At 47.7% G+C, this 22,164-nt stretch overlaps 1 protein-coding gene across 2 annotated transcripts in view; it reads left to right on the top strand.

Annotated features, from left to right (window-relative positions):
* Positions 1–855: 855 nt before the first annotated feature.
* WWP1 (WW domain containing E3 ubiquitin protein ligase 1) overlaps positions 856–22,164 on the top strand; it is a 131,121-nt gene continuing 109,812 nt past the window's right edge. For both annotated transcript variants that reach the window (XM_040433796.1, XM_040433797.1), the window contains exon 1: positions 856–979. The gene's annotated coding sequence lies outside the window, so the exon portion shown is untranslated. The remainder of the gene's footprint in view (positions 980–22,164) is intronic.

Genomic DNA, 22,164 nt, shown 5'->3' with positions numbered 1-22,164 from the left:
AGGGGGTTAATGGGCAGGGCTTAGCAATAGCCAATGTGGGGCTATGGGATTGTATTTAAAGTTCACTTTGTTATCAGTGTATTGGGAGCTTGATAAAGACCATTAGGTTGAAACGTTGCTGCACTAGGTGTAATAAAGAAATTGATTGGATCCCTTTGGAGTGCCGTGGCTTATTCTACACATTCTTTGCTTCTTAGGTCTCATGCACACGACTGCATTTTGGGTGCAGATCACACGCAGACCCAGTCATTTCTAGGAGTCCCCAAAAACATGGCCGCTCCGCAAATTATAGAACAGGTTCTATTGCTGTTTGTTTTGCATACATGAATGGGAATTTCACAAATGAAATTGCGCACATGGATGGTATCCGTATTTTGTAAATCCAGTCTGCGGACCGCAAAACGGATATGGTCGTGTACATGAGGCCTGAATGAACTTTTAAACTTGTCCCACCACCTACCTCCACATTCTATTACATCACATGACCACATAGAGTCGGACCAATGGCAGTATCCGATGTAACACGTCATCGTACTGCAACCAAAAGTGATATATTTATATTTTTAACATTGAGAAGATATTGTTAGGACCCCCTTAAAGTAGAACACACGGACCACTGTCGGTGTGCAGTAATGTATACTGAGTGATGTGGTGAAGCTGTGCCAGCTGCCTCCTCAGAGAAGTGACGACGCTGTGACCTCCCGTATGACCACTGACGGCCACCGAGCTCTCCGTCCGTCTCCTGGGAGCACAGCCGCTGACGACACGCACTCAGGCCCCGCCCCTCAGGTGGCTGCGCTTCTCATAGGACAGCGGGAATGTGACGATTGGTGGGCGGTTCCTGGTGAGCAGTGTCGGGGGCGGAGCTCTGTGATGGCCGCAGAGGTGCTGGGAGAGGGGAGAGTGTGAGGAGGACGGCAGCGGGGCTGAAGACCAGGACGGCCGGGTTGGGGGAGGCCGCGGACGGGACATCTTCCCGGTATGTGTCACATGATTTCATCAGTGCGGTCTGCACAGCGGTTCTCGGCCGTCTCTGCCTCAGCCGTCTGTGCAGAGCTGTCTCCACCCTCAGGGAGTCTAAACACCCTTTGTAGAGAGCTGGCTTTTTGGTTTTTCTCCTCACACTACATATGTCTCCCAGTAACAGGCAGGCTTCATTGTGGTTTATGTACAGTGTCTTTTCAATGCCTGACCCGTGCCCGCCGCCTGTGGTACCGCCTGACCCGTGCCCGCCGCCTGAGGTACCGCCTGACCCGTGCCCGCCGCCTGTGGTACCGCCTGACCCGTGCCCGCCGCCTGTGGTACCGCCTGACCCGTGCCCGCCGCCTGTGGTACCGCCTGACCCGTGCCCGCCGCCTGTGGTATCGCCTGACCCGTGCCCGCCGCCTGTGGTACCGCCTGACCCGTGCCCGCCGCCTGTGGTACCGCCTGACCCGTGCCCGCCGCCTGTGGTACCGCCTGACCCGTGCCCGCCGCCTGTGGTACCGCCTGACCCGTGCCCGCCGCCTGTGGTACCGCCTGACCCGTGCCCGCCGCCTGTGGTACCGCCTGACCCGTGCCCGCCGCCTGTGGTACCGCCTGACCCGTGCCCGCCGCCTGTGGTACCGCCTGACCCGTGCCCGCCGCCTGTGGTACCGCCTGACCCGTGCCCGCCGCCTGTGGTACCGCCTGACCCGTGCCCGCCGCCTGTGGTACCGCCTGACCCGTGCCCGCCGCCTGACCCGTGCCCGCCGCCTGTGGTGCCGCCTGACCCGTGCCCGCCGCCTGTGGTGCCGCCTGACCCGTGCCCGCCGCCTGTGGTGCCGCCTGACCCGTGCCCGCCGCCTGTGGTGCCGCCTGACCCGTGCCAGGCTCCTGTGGTGCCGCCTGACCCGTTCCCGGCTCCTGTGGTGCCGCCTGACCCGTGCCCGCCGCCTGTGGTGCCGCCTGACCCGTGCCCGCCGCCTGTGGTGCCGCCTGACCCGTGCCCGCCGCCTGTGGTGCCGTCTGACCTGTGCCCGCCATCTGTGCCCAATGCTGGTGGTGATGCTGCCTGACCTGTGCCTGTTATCTGTTGCCCCCTGGCTCTTCTTGACCTTTGCCCACAGCCTGAGCCACTGTCTGACTCGTGTCCACAGCGTGTTTTGTTGTCTGACCCTTCTGTCAGTTTGCAGTGTGATCGGTGCCCACCGTCTGTGGTGCTGTCTGACCCATGCCTGCTGTCTGTCTACCACGTGACCCGTACCTGCCTCCTGTTTAGCTGCCAGCCTTGCAACCGCTGTTTATTGCTACTTGACTCCTGCCCCTGTTGTGGTGACCTGTGCCCGCAGCCTGTGTTGCTGCCAGGCACATCCAAGTTATTTTATACTCAGTTTACATGCCTCGAAAAAAATCTGTGCGCATTTCTGTCTGTGCCATGTAAAAGTGTGCCCGCTAGTGTAGTAAGCATGCCCATTATTCTCATGGATTCCACATGGAAAGGCGGATCCGCTGGCGAATTCTGTGATATCTGCTGTAAATCCACTGCACTCGTCTGTGAGATGTGGGAACTTACCGTAACCAGACCTACTGAATGGCAGGGTCCAGCATTAGATGCCCGCCAGCCTGGCACTTCTCTGGGTAACGCCTGTAAAGCAGCTGAAATCTGCAGAGACTCCGTCCCTGGTCTGTGAGGAGTTGAGCTCTGCTGCCTGTGATGTGAAGCCTGAACATGTCACACGTATGGCAGCGCTCATCTGCGGAGCAACAAGGGCCCGGGGCCCCTTACAGTCCAGGCTGTGTGATCCTGGGCACTGTGCAGATCTGTCCACATCACACTCTATGGTGGATCTCCTCTCCTTTGTTGCGCCCTTCGTTGATCTCCTCTGTGCTGACCTCCAGGGCACGGCGCCCGCGCTGGCAAGTTGTGCTGTACCCATCATTATGTATCTGGAGTCTTCACCTCATCCTGCCATCTGCGGTGAGCTCACGTTATACTGGACTCCTGTACGGGTACTGTGATGTGCCATAGACTGAGCTTTGTGTATACCTCTGTGCCAGGTCACAGGGCTCGCTGTGTATATGTCTGTGCCAGGTCACAGGGCTCGCTGTGTATACGTCTGTGCCGGGTCACAGGGCTCGCTGTATATACGTCTGTGCCAGGTCACAGGGCTCGCTGTGTATATGTCTGTGCCAGGTCACAGGGCTCGCTGTGTATACGTCTGTGCCGGGTCACAGGGCTCGCTGTATATACGTCTGTGCCGGGTCACAGGGCTCGCTGTGTATACGTCTGTGCCAGATCACAGGGCTCGCTGTGTATACGTCTGTGCCGGGTCACAGGGCTCGCTGTATATACGTCTGTGCCGGGTCACAGGGCTCGCTGTGTATACGTCTGTGCCAGATCACAGGGCTCGCTCTGTATACGTCTGTTCCAGGTCACAGGGCTCGCTCTGTATATGTCAGTTCCAGGTCACAGGGCTCGCTCTGTATACGTCTGTTCCAGGTCTCAGGGCTCGCTCTGTATACGTCTGTTCCAAGTCTCAGGGCTCGCTCTGTATACGTCTGTTCCAGGTCACAGGGCTAGCTCTGTATACGTCTGTTCCAGATCACAGGGTTCGCTCAGTATATGTCTGTTCCAGGTCTCAGGGCTCGCTCTGTATATGTCTGTTCCAGGTCTCAGGGCTCGCTCTGTATATGTCTGTTCCAGGTCTCAGGGCTCGCTCTGTATATGTCTGTTCCAGGTCACAGGGCTAGCTCTGTATATGTCTGTTCCAGGTCTCAGGGCTCGCTCTGTATATGTCTGTTCCAGGTCTCAGGGCTCGCTCTGTATACGTCTGTTCCAGATCACAGGGTTCGCTGTGTATATGTCTGTTCTAGGTCTCAGGGCTCGCTCTGTATACGCCTGTTCCAGGTCTCAGGGCTCGCTCTGTATATGTCTGTTCCAGGTCTCAGGGCTCGCTCTGTATACGTCTGTTCCAGGTCTCAGGGCTCGCTCTGTATACGTCTGTTCCAGGTCTCAGGGCTCGCTCTGTATACGTCTGTTCCAGGTCTCAGGGCTAGCTCTGTATACGTCTGTTCTAGGTATCGAGGCTCGCTGATGCATTTTCTGTCTCGTCTCTTGTTTGGTTCAGTACACGTTGCTTCCTCATTTATGTCTTTTTTTTTTTTTTTTTTTAATTTTTTTTTAACGTTTTAGATTTTCTATGCGATGTGAGTTTTTTGAGTTGGCTATTGCTGTGTAATGTTCTTGTCGCACTAGTAATAACTTTCACATCGATCTGTACAAAATGTTTCTTGTTACCATTTCTTCGCCTCCAAATTGCATATGAGCCGTATCTAACAAGTTATGTCTTCTGCGGGGACGATGTGAGTGTCCTGTAAACAGTGCTGCACGGTGACATCGCTATGGTTTGTAGGCTTTCTTAAAGGGAATGTCCACTTTTTTTTTTTTGTCATGTTTCCAGTGTGTAGAAATAATAAAAAATAAAAAAACAAATTAGAAAATGGCTTTGATTAAAAATCTGTCGTTTTTGTGTATACAGCTCCTGCGCCACAGGTTGATTCAGCTACTTGTCCATGCTTTCCTCATCCGTATGTCAGTGCCGTAAAAAGATTTAATATGTCTGTAAAATGCAGACCACCAACCCATCGAAGTCAGTGTGTCCACAAAAAAATGCAGACCTCATCTGTATTTTACAGACCGCAAAACGGACATAGTTGTGTTCATTAGGCCCACGGTAACGTATAGGGCAGACACGGGGAAAGTATTGAGAGGACGTGGTCTGATTTAGTGAATGGAAGGTCTGAAGGGTTAAGGCCTCTTTCACACGAGCGTGAGCGGATTAGGTCCGGATGTGTTCAGTGAAACTCGCACCATTTTGTAAGCAAGTTCAGTCAGTTTTGTCTGAGATTGCGTTCAGCTTTTTCCGCGCGGGTGCAATGCGTTTCGATGCGTTTTTTTACGCGCGTGATAAAAAACTAAGGGTTTACAAACATCTTCTAGCAGCCATCAGTGAAAACCGCACTGTATCCGCACTTGCTACCGGATGCGATGCGTTTTTCACTGAAGCCCAGGGCTACCTGAAAGGCGCAGAATATAGAACATGCTGCGATTGTCACGCAACGCAGAACTGATGCATGAAAAAAACAACGCTCATGTACACAGACCCATTGAAATGAATGGGTCAGGATTCGGTGCGGGTGCTATGCGTTCATGTCATGCATTGCACCCGTGCGGAAAACTTGCTCGTGTGAAAGGGGCCTAAGGGTCCATTCACACATCCGTGTCTGTTTTGCGCATCCGCGGATCCGCAAAACACGGACAGCGGCAATGTGCATTCCGCATTTTGCAGGCCACACACTGCCGGCACTAATAGAATATGCCTATTCTTGTCCGCAATTGTGGCCAAGAATAGGTCATGTTCTATTTTTTTCGGGAACGGAATTGCGGACCCGGAAGTGCGGGTCCGCAATTCCGTATCCGGGCAGCACATCGTGCTGCCCCATAGAAATGAATGGGTCCGCAATTCCGTTCCGCAAAATGCGGAACGAAATTGTGGACGTGTGAATGGGGCCTAAGAGTAATTCTAGGTAAACCTGGTCCTTCATCTTGTGGGCTGGTTTGGTGAGGCTCTGATCGAAAGATGACTAGGGAGGAAATAGGCACACAGTACTGACCGGCAAGATGGCTAGAGGTAGGACATGGCCTGTGTATTCTTGAAGAAAATTGTGTAGTTGGTGAGGAACAAAGAGAAACTGACCCAAACTTCCAGTACCGTAGATCCAGTGCTGTTGTGAAGTCGGTTCAGTAGAAGTCGGGGGTCTGTGCTCCTCGAAGTATAAAGTGAAATCCACAGTGATTCTGCAGGTGATGCATGTGCCTGGCTGTGGGTGCGCGTCAGGATCCACGTATGCCCGCTCAGATTGTACGCCCGCCGTGATCCGCACTTCCTTCATAGTGCGGTGGGCTGTGGTGTTTGCTCTGGATCATCGGTGTGATGACGGATATGTGCGCGGTGAATTCCTTGTAGTCCACGTTGCTAATGACACCATTACATCTGGGTATTAACCGCCTCCCCGAGCTCTGCCAGCAGCCTTGTCCTATACGTTCTCACTTAAAGGGAACCTGTCATGTGGATATTTGATTATAATCTAACTAATTATATACAATCATTAACTACTAAAAAGTACCTTAGATGTATTCACTTACTGGTGTGACAGATGGTTACCTCATAATATACACACAAAGATGCCACATGCTGCATGCTAATGAGCTGATTCGAGTCCAGCGTGATGTCATTGAGTCCAGCGTATATTTAATTCAGACCTATAGCCACTCCCCTGCCCACCTGCTGCTGATTCATATGGAAATTAACTGTCAATCAGCAGAAGGTAGGCGGGGAGAGTCAGGAGCTCATGAATATTCAGGACTCATCATTATCAGCTGGAGCTTTTCAATACAAGATGTTGACAGATTGACTGGGTCAATTAAAGAAAGTGACCCAGCATTGTGCTAAGAGAATCAGTCACTTAATTATGTTGCCCTTAGTTAGGACACCATAAAACTGGTGACAGGTTCCCTTTTAAGTCTCGCAGACACAGCGAGCAGATCCCACTGAAACCACCGATGAATTTTCGGTACCTTGGTCGGGTAAGCGGGGTGAATACCCCATAAACTCTAAGGTTGCAATTTCTTATGGGGCTATTTCTCTGTATTTAGGTCATCCAAGGAGAGTAGAAGGGTCTCCAGATCTAAAGATAGAGGGTGTGATATGTGTAAGAAAGTTTCCCTTGGGCTGGGGAAAGCCTGTCAAGCCTGTGTAAGCAAGTTATTAGAGGATGAGGCCCCGTCTCTTATGACCAGTCTAAGACATATGATCCGGGATGAAGTTAAGGAGTCGGTAAACAGCCTCTTGGAGGGTCGCCCCAGCACCTCTGCAGCCGCCTCTATCTCCCCCTCCAGCGATCAGGAATTACTGTCAGGATTGGAGGAAGAAGGAGAAAGACTGTCATCGGATGAATCCTTTGATCATGTAGCGGGAAGACCGCTTTTTCAGCCCAAGAATATTAGCTCTCTGCTCAGGGTTGTCAGAGCCACCATGGGGTTAGACGATTATAAAGCGCCACAGTCTGTACGAGACTCCATGTTTGAGGGCCTGGGTGCAAGAAAAATGAAGGGCTTTGATATGCATGGAAAATATTGCTGCTGTTATCAATAGGGAATGGAGTAAGCCAGATAGGAAATTTTTCCTTCCTCCTTCCATAAAACATAAATACCCATTTGATGAGGAAGTATCTGCTTGTTGGGATAGGGCCCCAAAACTAGATGCCCCAGTCGCCAAGATTTCCAAAAAAGCGTCTCTTCCCTTTGAAGACACAGGCTCCCTAAAAGACCCCATGGATAGAAGGGCGGAAATTTATTTAAAAAAGAGCTGGGAGGCTACGGCGGGAGCTTTTAGACCTGCCATTGCGGCCACTTCTGTGGCTAGATCCCTAAAGATTTGGATGAAAGATTTAGAGAATCATATAAAGGAGGGAACCCCTAGAGAGCAGCTGTTTTCTTCCTTTCCCACTATTTTTAATGCCATTGATTTTCTAGCAGATGCATCGGCGGATTCGTTAAATTTTTCTGCTAGAGCTTCCGCCCTATCTAACTCCGCACGTAGAGCCATTTGGTTGAAGGATTGGAAGGGAGATTCTACCTCCAAGGCCAAACTATGCGCTATTCCATGTCAGGGAGAATTTTTGTTTGGCCCTGTCTTGGATGATTTGCTTGAGAAGGCCTGAGACAGAAAGAAGGGGTTCCCTTCTACTAGTCGGCAACCTCCTAAGAAACCCTTCCGTTCTCAGTCTTATAGGGGTGGTTATAGGAGAAAGGAGGTGTCTAGGCAGACTTCAGGTACTACCAGAAGGTCCAAGGGTTATCTTTTTTCCGGAGCAGAGGCCTCAAAAAAGCAGCCACAATGACGCCTGGACCCCAGTAGGAGGTTGGCTTTCTCACTTCACAGAACAGTGGCAAAAAATATCAAACAGCGCATGAATAATCTCCATCCTAAGAGAGGGCTACAAGATACATTTTCAGAGGTTGCCGCCAGAAAGATTCATTATAACAGATTATCGTTCAAGTCCTCAAACAGGCGGCCATAGTTTCAGAGGTATCTTCCCTATTAGAAAAGAATGTTCTGTTGAAAGTCCCAGTACAAGAAAGAGCAAAAGGGGTTTTATTCAACTCTCTTTTTTTTTTTGTAAAGAAGCCGAACGGCTCCTACCGTACAATGATAAATGTGAAACTTCTGAATCAGTTTCTAGTGTACGAGAGATTCCGTATGGAAACTATCAAGTCAGTGATTTTAAAATCTGTTTGCAAATTGTTTTATGGCGTCCCTGGATCTCAGGGATGCCTGCTACTACCATGTCCCTATACATCCCAGTCATCAAAAGTACCTAAGGGTAGCAGTTCAGTTGGAGAACAGGGTCCTGCACGTGCAATTTCGGGCGCTCCCCTTCGGGTTGTTGCAGGCCCCCTAGGGTATTCACAAAGATTATAGCAGAGATGATGGCCCATTTGAGAGAAAAGGATTTAGTAGTTATTCCGTATCTGGACGACTTTCTCCTTCTCTGACATTCACACAGATAGAGGAGAAGATTTCATGGTTCAGGGAAGTATTGGACAGATTAGGATGGGATCTAAACATAGAAAAGTCCAGTTTAATTCCGAGTCAGGTGTGCACCTTTTTAGGGATGACCCTAGACTCCATGTCACAGATGTGCTTGCTTCCCCTTCACAAAGCCTGTGTGATCAGATCCAGAGTTCAGTACCTGTTTTTCCATCAGTCCGTTTCCCTAAGACAAGCCATGTCAGTTTTAGGGCTTATGACAGCTGCCATTCCGGGGGTGGAGTGGGCCCAGTGCCACTCGAGACCACTCCAACTCCGGATTCTGGAAGTCCTGGCACAGGAGTCCTTTGTCTCTGGACTCAGAGATTCGTTTATCGCCCCAGACGCTCACTTCGCTGGAGTAGTGGATGAATCTATCGAACCTGCAGGGGGGAGTTCTGTGGCAGAGACAAGATGTCTTGCTCCTGACCACAGATGCAAGTCCTTATGGTTGGGGGGCCCATATAGAATCCCTCCTTCTTCAGGGATCTTGGGATCTAGAGATCGAGAGTCTCCAAGTAATAGGCAGTAATGTAAAAATGTATTCAGAGACCATGACTGCGGTGGCATACATCAACAGACAGGGAGGTACCAGATCCCCGAGTCTAATGTCCCTCAGACAAAAGAGCTTTTGTCTGGCAGAGGATTCTCTTTTGTCAATTTCTGCAGTAAATCTGAGAGGAAGAGACAATGTGAAAGCAGACTTCATAAGTCGCCATCTTCTTCATCAAGGAAAATGGTCTTTAGACCAGCCGATATTCAGCAAGATAGTTGCCTTATGGGGTCTTCCAGTGACAGACCTCTTTGCTACCAGGGTCAACAGGAAGGTAAAGAGGTTCTTCTCTCTTTTTCCAGAAGAGCATCCAACAGCTGTAGATGCTCTAGCTCAATCATGGAGAGAGAGAGACTTCTTTATGTAATTCCCCCATTAAAATTATTGCCAAGAGTTCTAAAGAAGATAAGGGAGGAGAGTGCTCTAGTCATCATGATAGCGCCTTTCTGGCCCAGGAGGGTTTGGTTTTTCTGGCTCCACAGAATGTCAGTTGTTTCCCCTTGGGTTCTTCCAGTCTTCTCAGGACTTCTAGCTCAGGGTCCCATCCTTCACCCAGCGGTAGAGAATCTTCATTTGACTGTCTGGCTTTTGAAAGGCAGAATTTAAGGAAGAAAGGGTTATCAGAGGAGGTAGTCAACACTCTATTAGCAAGTTGCAAGAGAGTCACGTCCAAGATCTACTTACGTGTTTGGAGGGCCTTTTGTATATTCGCAAATAAACCAGTAAATGTACTTGAAGCGCCTGATTTACCTCTAGTGTTAGATTTTCTACAAGAAGGCTTGAGGAGGAAGCTTAGGCCTAGATAATTTCACCAGATCCTTCATTTTTACCGAAGGTGTCTTCTTCCTATCATCGTTCTCGGGACATTTCAGGGCAAGAGAAAGGGTTTGGCTGCTTCCTCCCAGACTATAGCCAGGTGGATAAGACAGGCTATTCATTTAGCGTATTCCTCCAAAGGAGTTGTTCCCCCGCCTATGGGATTTGGGGCCCACTCTAACAGAGCGGTCTACACGTCCTTGGCAGAAAGGGCCTCTGCCTCCATAGAGAAAATTTGTAGAGCTGCCACCTGGAGTTCTCCTCACGCGTTTTTTTTTTAGGCATTACAGGCTTCAGTTACCCTCCGAGGGTCTAGTATTTGGACGTAAAGTCCTTCAGGCAGTTGTCCCTCCCTAATCTGATCTCGCCTATAGATCCAAGGGTGCTGTCATAGGCGAGGGGGGAAATATGTGATTACACTTACCGGTAATCTTTTTTCCTTGAGCCTATGACAGCACCCGCTTAATTCCCTTCCCTAATAATAATAATAAAAAAAATATATATATCACTCACCTAAAGAATTATTAGGAACACCATACTAATACGGTGTTGGACCACCTTTTGCCTTCAGAACTGCCTTAATTCTACGTGGCATTGATTCAACAAGGTGCTGATAGCATTCTTTAGAAATGTTGGCCCATATTGATAGGATAGCATCTTGCAGTTGATGGAGATTTGAGGGATGCACATCCAGGGCACGAAGCTCCCGTTCCACCACATCCCAAAGATGCTCTATTGGGTTGAGATCTGGTGACTGTGGGGGCCATTTTAGTACAGTGAACTCATTGTCATGTTCAAGAAACCAATTTGAAATGATTTGAGCTTTGTGACATGGTGCATTATCCTGCTGGAAGTAGCCATCAGAGGATGGGTACATGTTCTCATTCTGTTTACGCCAAATTCGTACTCTACCATTTGAATGTCTCAACAGAAAGCGAGACTCCTCAGACCAGGCAACATTTTTCCAGTCTTCAACAGTCCAATTTTGGTGAGCTCGTGCAAATTGTAGCCTCTTTTTCCTATTTGTAATGGAGATGAGTGGTACCCGGTGGGGTCTTCTGCTGTTGTAGCCCATCCGCCTCAAGGTTGTGCGTGTTGTGGCTTCACAAATGCTTTGCTGCATACCTCGGTTGTAACGAGTGGTTATTTCAGTCAACGTTGCTCTTCTATCAGCTTGAATCAGTCGGCCCATTCTCCTCTGACCTCTAGCATCCACAAGGCATTTTTGCCCACAGGACTGCCGCATACTGGATGTTTTTCCCTTTTCACACCATTCTTTGTAAACCCTAGAAATGGTTGTGCGTGAAAATCCCAGTAACTGAGCAGATTGTGAAATGCTCAGACCGGCCCGTCTGGCACCAACAACCATGCCACGCTCAAAATTGCTTAAATCACCTTTCTTTCCCATTCTGACATTCAGTTTGGAGTTCAGGAGATTGTCTTGACCAGGACCACCCCCCTAAATGCATTGAAGCAACTGCCATGTGATTGGTTGACTAGATAATTGCATTAATGAGAATAGAACAGGTGTTCCTATTAATTCTTTAGGTGAGTGTGTGTATGTGTATGTGTGTGTGTGTGTGTGTATATATATATATATATATATATATATATATATTCACACACACTGCTCAAAAAAATAAAGAGAACACTTAAACAACACAATGTAACTCCAAGTCAATCACACTTCTGTGAAATCAAACTGTCCACTTAGGAAGCAACACTGAGTGACAATCAATTTCACATGCTGTTGTGCAAATGGGATAGACAACAGGTGGAAATTATAGGCAATTAGCAAGACGCCCCCAATAAAGGAGTGGTTCTGAAGGTGGTAACCACAGACCACTTCTCAGTTCCTATGCTTCCTGGCTGATGTTTTGGTCACTTTTGAATGCTGGCGGTGCTTTCACTCTAGTGGTAGCATGAGACGGAGTCTATAACCCACACAAGTGGCTCAGGTAGTGCAGCTTATCCAGGATGGCACATCAATGCGAGCTGTGGCAAGAAGGTTTGCTGTGTCTGTCAGCGTAGTGTCCAGAGCATGGAGGCGCTACCAGGAGACAGGCCAGTACATCAGGAGACGTGGAGGAGGTCGTAGGAGGGCAACAACCCAGCAGCAGGACCGCTACCTCCGCCTTTGTGCAAGGAGGAACAGGAGGAGCACTGCCAGAGCCCTGCAAAATGACCTCCAGCAGGCCACAAATGTGCATGTGTCTGCTCAAACTGTCAGAAACAGACTCCATGAGGGTGATATGAGGGCCTGACGTCCACAGGTGGGGGTTGTGCTTACAGCCCAACACCGTGCAGGACGTTTGGCATTTGCCAGAGAACACCAAGATTGGCAAATTCGCCACTGGCGCCCTGTGCTCTTCACAGATGAAAGCAGGTTCACACTGAGCACATGTGACAGACGTGACAGAGTCTGGAGATGCCGTGGAGAACGTTCTGCTGCCTGCAACATCCTCCAGCATGACCGGTTTGGCATTGGGTCAGTAATGGTATGGGGTGGCATTTCTTTGGAGGGCCGCACAGCCCTCCATGGGCTCCCCAGAGGTAGCCTGACTGCCATTAGGTACCGAGATGAGATCCTCAGACCCCTTGTGAGACCATATGCTGGTGCGGTTCGCCCTGGGTTCCTCCTAATGCAAGACAATGCTAGACCTCATGTGGCTGGAGTGTGTCAGCAGTTCCTGCAAGACGAAGGCATTGATGCTATGGACTGGTCCGCCCGTTCCCCAGACCTGAATCCAATTAAGCACATCTGGGACATCATGTCTCGCTCTATCCACCAACCTCACGTTGCACCACAGACTGTCCAGGAGTTGGCAGATGCTTTAGTCCAGGTCTGGGAGGAGATCCCTCAGGAGACCGTCCGCCACCTCATCAGGAGCATGCACAGGCATTGTAGGGAGGTCATACAGGCACGTGGAGGCCACACACACTACTGAGCCTCATTTTGACTTGTTTTAAGGACATTACATCAAAGTTGGATCCGCCTGTAGTGTGTTTTTCCACTTTAATTTTGAGTGTGACTCCAAATCCAGACCTCCATGGGTTGAAAAATTTGATTTCCATTTTTTTTATTTTTGTGTGATTTTGTTGTCAGCACATTCAACTATGTAAAGAACAAAGTATTTCAGAAGAATATTTAACTCAGATCTAGGATGTGTTATTTTTGTGTTCCCTTTATTTTTTTGAGCAGTGTATATATAGTGTATAGAAAAGTTGTTATTGTTATGAGACGTTTATGTTTCCTTAGTTCTTGGAATAGTACTGGCGTGTAGGGGGTTGGTCCCTCCTTTTAAAGTGGTTGTGGTTCCTGTTTCCTGTCCTGAGGAGGGGGCGGACACTATCCAAGGGTGCTGTCATAGGCTCAAGGAAAAAAGATTACCGGTAAGTGTAATCACATTTTTGCGGTGTGGACGGATCACGGACCAATTCAAGTTGAATGGGTCTTGATCCGGCCCGGCCGCCGCATGGACGTTTCCCGTGCATTGGGGACGGCAAATTGCGGCACCCAATGCACGGAACGGCTGCACAACGTTCGTGTGCAAGAGGCCCTAGAGAGATTCTTCACGGCAGCCACCATGGGCCATAGACACGATGGACAGGAGGGGACCTCAGTGACTTCTATGGAAGAGTCTGCTCTGCGCTGAGATCAGGAGGGAGTAGATAAGCTGTGGTACTTTAAGGGGTTGTTCAGGATTTTACTTTTGATGGCCTAGCCTGGTAAAAATAAGACATATACTACGGTACATGACAGTCTCCTAACAATAATAACATAATAAAGCACATTCTGAAGAGCAAGTACGTCTGCTGGGATTATTTCTTATGCATCTTATGGGGATTGCTCCTTTCCCGTGCAGACATTGAAAAGGTTGTGAGCTGTCTTGTTTGGAATTTCTGCAGTCTCCTAACAAAGCTAGAACCAGCCCTGTACCTCACATGGGTCCAGAGATCTCCACATTCATTGCTCCAATTCCTCTTAGCATCTTTGTTTACTTTTATGTCAAGTTGGCAGCTCAGGGGTATCTCCTATCTCAGGGGGTATGTCCTTAAGGGTCCATTCACACGTCCGTAGTGTATTGTGGATCCGCAATACACCCGGCCTGCACCCCCAAAGAACTGCCTATTCTTGTCTGCAATTACGGATAAGAATAGGACATCTTCTAATTTTTCCCAGAGCCGCGGACTGGAAGATCGGGGGCGTGCCACGGAAATGTAGATGTGGACAGCACACTGTGTGCTGTTATCATCCATTCCTGCCCCATAGAGAATGAATGGGTCCCCACCCGTTCCGCAGTTTGCGGAACGGATGCGGACCCATTCTACGGAAGTGTGAATGGACCCTTATGCTGCAGCTCACTCTCTGTAGCCATCACAGCTTGTGGCTGTTGGCAGTTTTCTGATGGAACTGAACGTCTGTGACCACCTCAGCAAGGTGGACAGAGAAATAAGGAGAAGAACAAACAGCAGGTGGCGCTATACATAAACACTTTATTGAATAACGCAGTGTTATTTTTTTGAAAGTTTGTGTAGTTGAAAGTCTTTTAAGCTGGGCAACCCCATTTCATATTAGATGGCAATAAAAAAGCCTCCTGCGTCCATGTGTCCCGTTCCTGACTCCTCTGGTTACTGGTGGTTCTGCTTAGGTAAAGGGATTATCCAAGATTAATACATACCTCCCGGGCTGGCACTACTTCTCGTCGATGGGGGGGGGGGGGGGGGGGGGCACATGACTTCTGCAGCCAATCATAGGTCACATCAGTGACCTGCTCCCTTTGCGTGACGTACCCGGTTTTTGTGACACAAGTGGAGTTGGTCACGACAGCATCTCAATCGGGTTGAGGTCAGGACTCTGACTGGGCCACTCCAGAAGGCATATTTTCTTCTGGTTAAGCCATTCTGTTGTTGATTTACTTCTTGTTTACTTGTCCTGTTGCAACACCCATCTTCTGTTGAGCTTCAGCTGGTGGACAGATGGCCTTAAAGGGGTTGTCCCACTTCATTAAATCTGTTTAACCCAATATACTTTCCCCAATGAACATTTATTCCTATCTATGTCATTAAAAAAAATGCTTCAATCTTCTGCAAACAGCTTCTATTAGAAGCTGTTGTTTACCCTGGTGTCCCATGGATACGGCCGGCTTTTCGCCGGCCGCATCGTTTCGCCGCGCCTGCGCACTACAGGCAAAGAAATAATCGGCCGGCCTCTCCATTACATGAACGCGCACGACCGCGCATGCGCAGTATATCCGTGACTTAGATAGAGCTGCGCATGCGTGGCCATCCGAACAGTTCGGGCGAGTCAGCGGAGTGAGCGGACGGACGTCGGAGGAACGGGATACTGTAAGTATAATATCTGCTGTCCCACTAATCGACCAACGATAATTGTATATTCTGCAATAAGGGGGGTTCATAGGAAATTCAATGGGGGCATTTTTGTGCACAACTGGGGGGCAACTATATTCTATCTATGGACACTGGGGGCAACTATATTCTATCTATTGGACACTGGGGGCAACTATATTCTATCTATGGACACTGGGGGCAACTATATTATATCTATGGATACTGGGGGCAACTATATTATATCTATGGATACTGGGGGCAACTATATTCTATCTATTGGACACTGGGGGCAACTATATTATATCTATGGATACTGGGGGCAACTATATTATATCTATGGATACTGGGGGCAACTATATTCTATCTATGGATACTGGGGGCAACTATATTCTATCTATGGATACTGGGGGCAACTATATTCTATCTATGGATACTGGGGGAAACTATATTATATCTATGGATACTGGGGGCAACTATATTCTATCTATGGACACTGGGAGCAACTATATTCTATCTATGGACACTGGGGGCAACTATATTATATCTATGGGCACTGGGGCAACTATATTATAGCTATGGACACTGGGGGCAACTATATTATATTTATGGAAACTGGGGGCAACTATATTCTATGTATGGAAACTGGGGGCAACTATATTATATCTACTGAGTTTTATGCACAATGGGGGCAACTATATGAATTATATGCACAATGGGGGCAACTATATTATATCTATGGACACTGGGGGCAACTATATGTAATTTATATGCACAATGGGGGCAACTATATTATATCTATGGACACTGGGGGCAACTATATTATATGTATGCACACTGGGGGGCAACTATATGAATTTTATGCACAATGGGGGCAACTATATTATATGTATGCACACTGGGGGCAACTATATGAATTTTATGCACAATGGGGGCAACTATATTATATCTATGGACACTGGGGGCAACTATATTATATCTATGGACACTGGGGGCAACTATATTATATCTATGGACACTGGGGGCAACTATATTATATGTATGCACACTGGGGGCAACTATATGAATTTTTTGCACAATGGGGGCAACTATATTATATCTATGGACACTGGGGGCAACTATATTATATCTATGGACACTGGGGGCAACTATATTATATGTATGTACACTGGGGGCAACTATATTATGGGGGCGGATGGAGGAGGCACTTATGGGGACGGATGGAGGAGGCACTTATGGGGGCGGATGGAGGAGGTACTTATGGGGGCAGATATGCAGAGATGTGTATGTGGCGGTTTAGAATCAATGCGGGTGAAATATAGACTCAGATGTAGCAGAGCTGAATAAGCGCTGTTCAGTCACAGTACTAATGGTGAAGGAAATAGACGGATTTAGCAGAGATGTGTATGTGGCGGTTTAGAATCAATGCTGGTGAAAGAGAAACAGATGAAGCAGAGCTGAATATGCGGCTGTTCTGACACAGTGCTGGTTGAATAGAAAAACAGATGTAGCAGCGCTGTATATGTGGCAGGTCAGCATCAATGCTGGCAAAAGAGAAACAGATGTAGTAGAGCTGAATATGCGGCTGTTCTGATACAGTGCTGTTTGAAGAGAGAAACAGATGTAGTAGAGCTGAATATGCGGGTGTTCTGACACAGTGCTGTTTGAAGAGAGAAACAGATGTAGTAGAGCTGAATATGCGGGTGTTCTGACACAGTGCTGTTTGAAGAGAGAAACAGATGTAGTAGAGCTGAATATGCTGCTGTTCTGACACAGTGCTGGTTGAAGAGATAAACAGACAGATGTAGCAGAGCTGAATATGCGGGTGTTCTGACACAGTGCTGTTTGAAGAGAGAAACAGATGTAGTAGAGCTGAATATGCTGCTGTTCTGATACAGTGCTGGTTGAAGAGATAAACAGTCAGATGTAGCAGAGCTGTATATGCATCTATAAAGATACATAGTGTGAGGTTTATACACAACTGGAGTACAGCTGTAATGGAAACAAATCTGCATCAGTGCTGGGGGGTGGGGGTCGGTCAAGCTTTTGGGCTAGTGTATAATATGGAATTATAGTTTTTGATGCACAGAATGGGTTTGTAAAAGATCAGACAGAGATTTTATGTGTAAAACTGTACACTGAGCTCACTTCACATGGCTCTGAGTGACCATTCCCCTCACAGACACTGCATACTGATGAGTCATACTCTTCACATGAACGAGCACATAAGAACTCAGTGCTCAGTGTGATGTCATAAGGAGGTGTGGCCGGCCTTCACTCTAGCTGCCTAAGCCCGCCCAGCCTTAGCTGCAGAAAACCAGGAAGTTACCAGCAGAGCTGGCTGCAGGTGAAGCTGATTTAGCAAAGTGGGAAAACCCCTTTAAGTTCTCCTGCAAAATGTCTTGATAAACTTGGGAATTCATTTTTCCTTCGATGATAGCAATCCGTCCAGGCCCTGACGTAGCAAAGCAGCCCCAAACCATGATGCCCCCACCAGCATACTTTACAGTTGGGATGAGGTTTTGATGTTGGTGTGCTGTTCCTCTTTTTCTCCAGACATAGTGTTGTGTGTTTCTTCCAAACAACTCAACTTTGGTTTCATCTGTCCACAGAATATTTTGCCAGTACTGCTGTGGAACATCCAGGTGCTCTTGTGCAAACTGTAAACGTGCAGCAATGTTTTTTTTGGTCAGCAGTGGCTTCCTCTGTGGTATCCTCCCATGAAATCCAATCTTGTTTAGGGTCAATTCACACGTCCATAATTTGGGTCCGCATTCGTTCCGCAATTTGCGGACCCATTCACTTTCAATGGGGCTGGAACGGTTTCAAATCCTCATTTCCTGGATCCGCATCCGTTTTTTTTGGGATCCGCATCCGTTTTTTTGGGATCCGCAATTTTGTTCCTGGAAAAAAATAGAACATCTCCTATTCTTGTCCGCAATTGCGGACCAAAAAAGGCATTTTCTATTATAGTGTCTGTAATGTGCGGATCCGCAAATTGCGGATCGCACATTGCAGGTGTCCGTGTTTTGCGGATCCGCAAAACACTTACGGACGTGTGAATGGACCCTTAGTGTTTTACGTATCGTAGATTCGCTAACAGGGATGTTAGCATATGCCAGAGACTTTTGTAAGTCTTTAGCTGACACTAGGGGTGCACCGAAATGAAAATTCTGGTCCGAAACCGAAAATTCAGGATGCCCTTGACTGAAAACCGAAACCGAAACTGCCTTTTTGCCCAAATACTTTTAAAATACTTTTTTTTTAATGATTTTATTAATAATTATTTTTCATGAATGAAATTCATCTGTGGGTGGCGCTGTTATGGGCATAACAGTGCACAGATCCCTTTCCCCATAACAGTGCACAGATCCCTTTCCCCATAACAGTGCACAGATCCCCCCTCCCCATAGCAGTGCCATAGACCGATCCCCCTACCCATAACAGCCCCGGCCCTGCTGCTCACAGCAGACTAATAACTCACTGCATCTTTATTTTACCTTACAATCGTGACGCTCCAGTAACAACTCTGCAGGCAGAGCGGAGGGCGGCGTAACGTCACTTACTCACGTGACGCACCTGCTCCGCCCACTTTATGAATAAAGGAGTCGGAGCAGGCGCGTCACGTGAGTAAGTGACGTTACGCCGCCCTCCGCTCTGCCTGCAGAGTGGTTACTGGAGCGTCACGATTGTAAGGTAAAATAAAGATGCAGTGACTTAAAATAAACCGCCCGCCCGGCGCGGGTGACAAATCCCACAAATCCCAAACCCCATATTTTCTGCCAATATGTACCAATATCGGCCGAAATGGATTAGGCCCATTTTCAGCCGATATTTTCGGTGCACCCCTAGCTGACACTCTAGGATTCTTCATCACCTCATTGAGCAGTCTGCGCTGTGCTCTTGCAGTCATCTTTACAGGACGGCTACTTATAGGGAACGTAGCAGGAGTGCTGAACTTTCTCCATTTATAGACAATTTGTCTTACTTGGACTGATGAACAGCAAGGCTTTTGGAGATACTTTTATAACCCTTTCCAGCTTTATGCAAGTCAACAATTCTTAATAGTAGGTCTTCTGAGAGCTCTTTTGTGCGAGGCATCATTCACATCAGGCAATGCTTCTTGTGAAAAGCAAACCCAGAACTAGTGTGTGTTTTTTATAGGGCAGGGCAGCTGTAACCAACACCTCTCATCTCATTGGAGATATCATTAGTCTAGGGGTTCACATACTTTTTCCACCTGCACTGTGAATGTTTACATGGTGTGTTCAATAAAAACATGGTAGCATTTAATTCTTTGTGTGTTATTAGTTTAAGCAGACTGTGATTGTCTATTGTTGTGACTTAGATGAAGATCAGATCACATTTTATGACCAATTTGTGCAGAAATCCATATCATTCCAAAGGGTTCACATACTTTTTCTTGCAACTGTATATATTGGCTCCTTGTAGGAAAACTTTCCTTGGCCAAAGTTGCACGAGACGGGTAAATTACTTCTGAATTCCTAAAATAGGAATCCAAAGTACCTATGCTGACTTCGGATTCCTATTTTAAAATGTTTTTAAATACGCAGATGGGAATACGGAAGCCTCGGCCGATAGGAAGTTTTCCTATACAGAGACAATACATTTTAACGCTGTACGGAAACGGCATTACAAACCAAGTTTTTTAAACAAATTGGCTCAACCCTAAGGCCCCTTTCACACTAGCGAGTTTTCTGCGCGGGTGCAATGCGTGATGCGAATGCATTGCACCCCCACTGAATCCTGACCCTTTCATTTCAATGGGGCTGTGTACATGTGCGTTGGTTTTCACGCATCACTTGTGCATTGCGTGGAAATCGCAGCATGCTCTATTTTCTGTGCTTTTCATGCAACGCAGGCCCCATAGAAGTGAATGGGGCTGCCTGAGAATCGCATCCGCAAGCAAGCAATGTGGATGCAATGTGATTTTCACTGATGGTTGCTAAGAGATATTGTTAGTAAACATTCTGTTTTTTATCACGCGCGTGCAAAACGCATTAAATCGCATTGCACCCGCAAGATAAAAACTGAACGCGATCGCAGACAAAACTGAATGACTTTGTTTGCGAAATTGAGCATTTTTCACTGAACGAATTCGCAACAGATCCGGACCTAATCCGGACACACTCATCTGCAAGGGGCCTTAAATGGACTGAATGGGGGATACAAGGAGGACGCCTCCTGTTTTCGACCATCATCTATTGATTTTAACCTCTTCAGGACACAAGGCGTACAGGTACGCCCTTATGTCCTGGTACTTAAGGACACAGGGCGTACCTCTACGCCCTGTGTATTTCTGATCGCCGCCGCGCAGCGGGCGGTGATCGGAAGCCGGTGCTGGTCCCGTGACCCCCTCCCCCCCAATGTCGGCGATCGCCGCAAACTGAGACCTGCGGTTTGCGGCTTTTACCTATTGCGGTGGTGGCGTTTGGCGGTGCCATCGGGTCCCCATGCGGCTGTAGGGGGGACCCGATGGCATGGAAGGCAGCGCGATGTCTAAGGAAGGCGCTGCCGGTGACGAGCCTGTGAGATCCAGCCCCCTGGATCTCACAAGCCGGAAGCTGTATGAGTAATACACACAGTATTACTCATACAGCCAATGCATTCCAATACAGAAGTATTGGAATGCATTGTAAAGGATTAGACCCCCAAAAGTTCAAGTCCCAAAGTGGGAAAAAATATTAAGTGAAAAAAATAAAGTTTCCCCCCCCAAAAATTTAAAGTTTCAAGTAAAATAAACAAAAACTTCATTTTTCCCCAAATAAAGTTAAAAAAAATAGGGAAAAAAAAAAAAGTCTACATATTAGGTATCGCCGCGTCCGTATCGACCGGCTCTATAAAAATATCACATGACCTAACCCCTCAGATAAACACCATAAGAAATAAAAACTGTGCTAAATAAAAAAAAAATTGTCACCTTACATCACAAAAAGTACAACAGCAAGCGATCAAAAAGGCGTTTGCCCGCAACAAATGAGCCCCTACCTAAGACAATCGCCCAAAAAGTAAAAAAACTATGGCTCAGAATATGGAGACACTAAAACATCTTTTTTTTTTTTTTGTTTCAAAAATGATATTATTGTGTAAAACTTACATAAATAAAAAAAAATTATACATATTCGGTATCGCCGCGTCCGTATCGACCGGCTCTATAAAAATATCACATGACCTAACCCCTCAGATAAATTATCAAAAAATAAAAACTGTGCTAAATAAACAATTTTTTGTCACCTTACATCACAAAAAGTGTAATAGCAAGCAATCAAAAAGTCACACGCACCCCAAAATAGTGCCAATAAAACCGTCATCTCACCCCGCAAAAATCAAACCCTACCCAAGGTAATCGCCCAAAAACTGAAAAAATTATGGCTCTCAGACTATGGAAACACTAAAACATGATTTTTTTTATTTTTTTGCTTCAAAAATGAAATCATTGTGTAAAACTTAGGCCTCTTTCACACTTGCGTTGTTGGGATCCGGCATGCACTTCCGTTGCCGGAGGTGCCTGCCGGATCCGGAAAAACGCAAGTGTACTGAAAGCATTTGAAGACAGAACCGTCTTCCAAATGCTTTCAGTGTTACTATGGCACCCAGGACGCTATTAAAGTCCTGGTTGCCATAGTAGGAGCGGGGAGCGGGGGAGCGGTATACTTACAGTCCGTGCGGCTCCCCGGGCGCTCCAGAATGACGTCAGAGCGCCCCATGCGCATGGATGACGTGATCCATGTGATCACATGATCCATGCGCTTGGGGCGCCCTGACGTCACTCTGGAGCGCCCCGGGAGCCGCACGGACGGTAAGTACACTGCT

This window comes from Bufo bufo, chromosome 5 (assembly GCF_905171765.1).
Source record: "Bufo bufo chromosome 5, aBufBuf1.1, whole genome shotgun sequence".
Lineage (NCBI taxonomy): Eukaryota > Metazoa > Chordata > Amphibia > Anura > Bufonidae > Bufo > Bufo bufo.
This window is presented reverse-complemented; position numbering and strand designations above follow the sequence as displayed.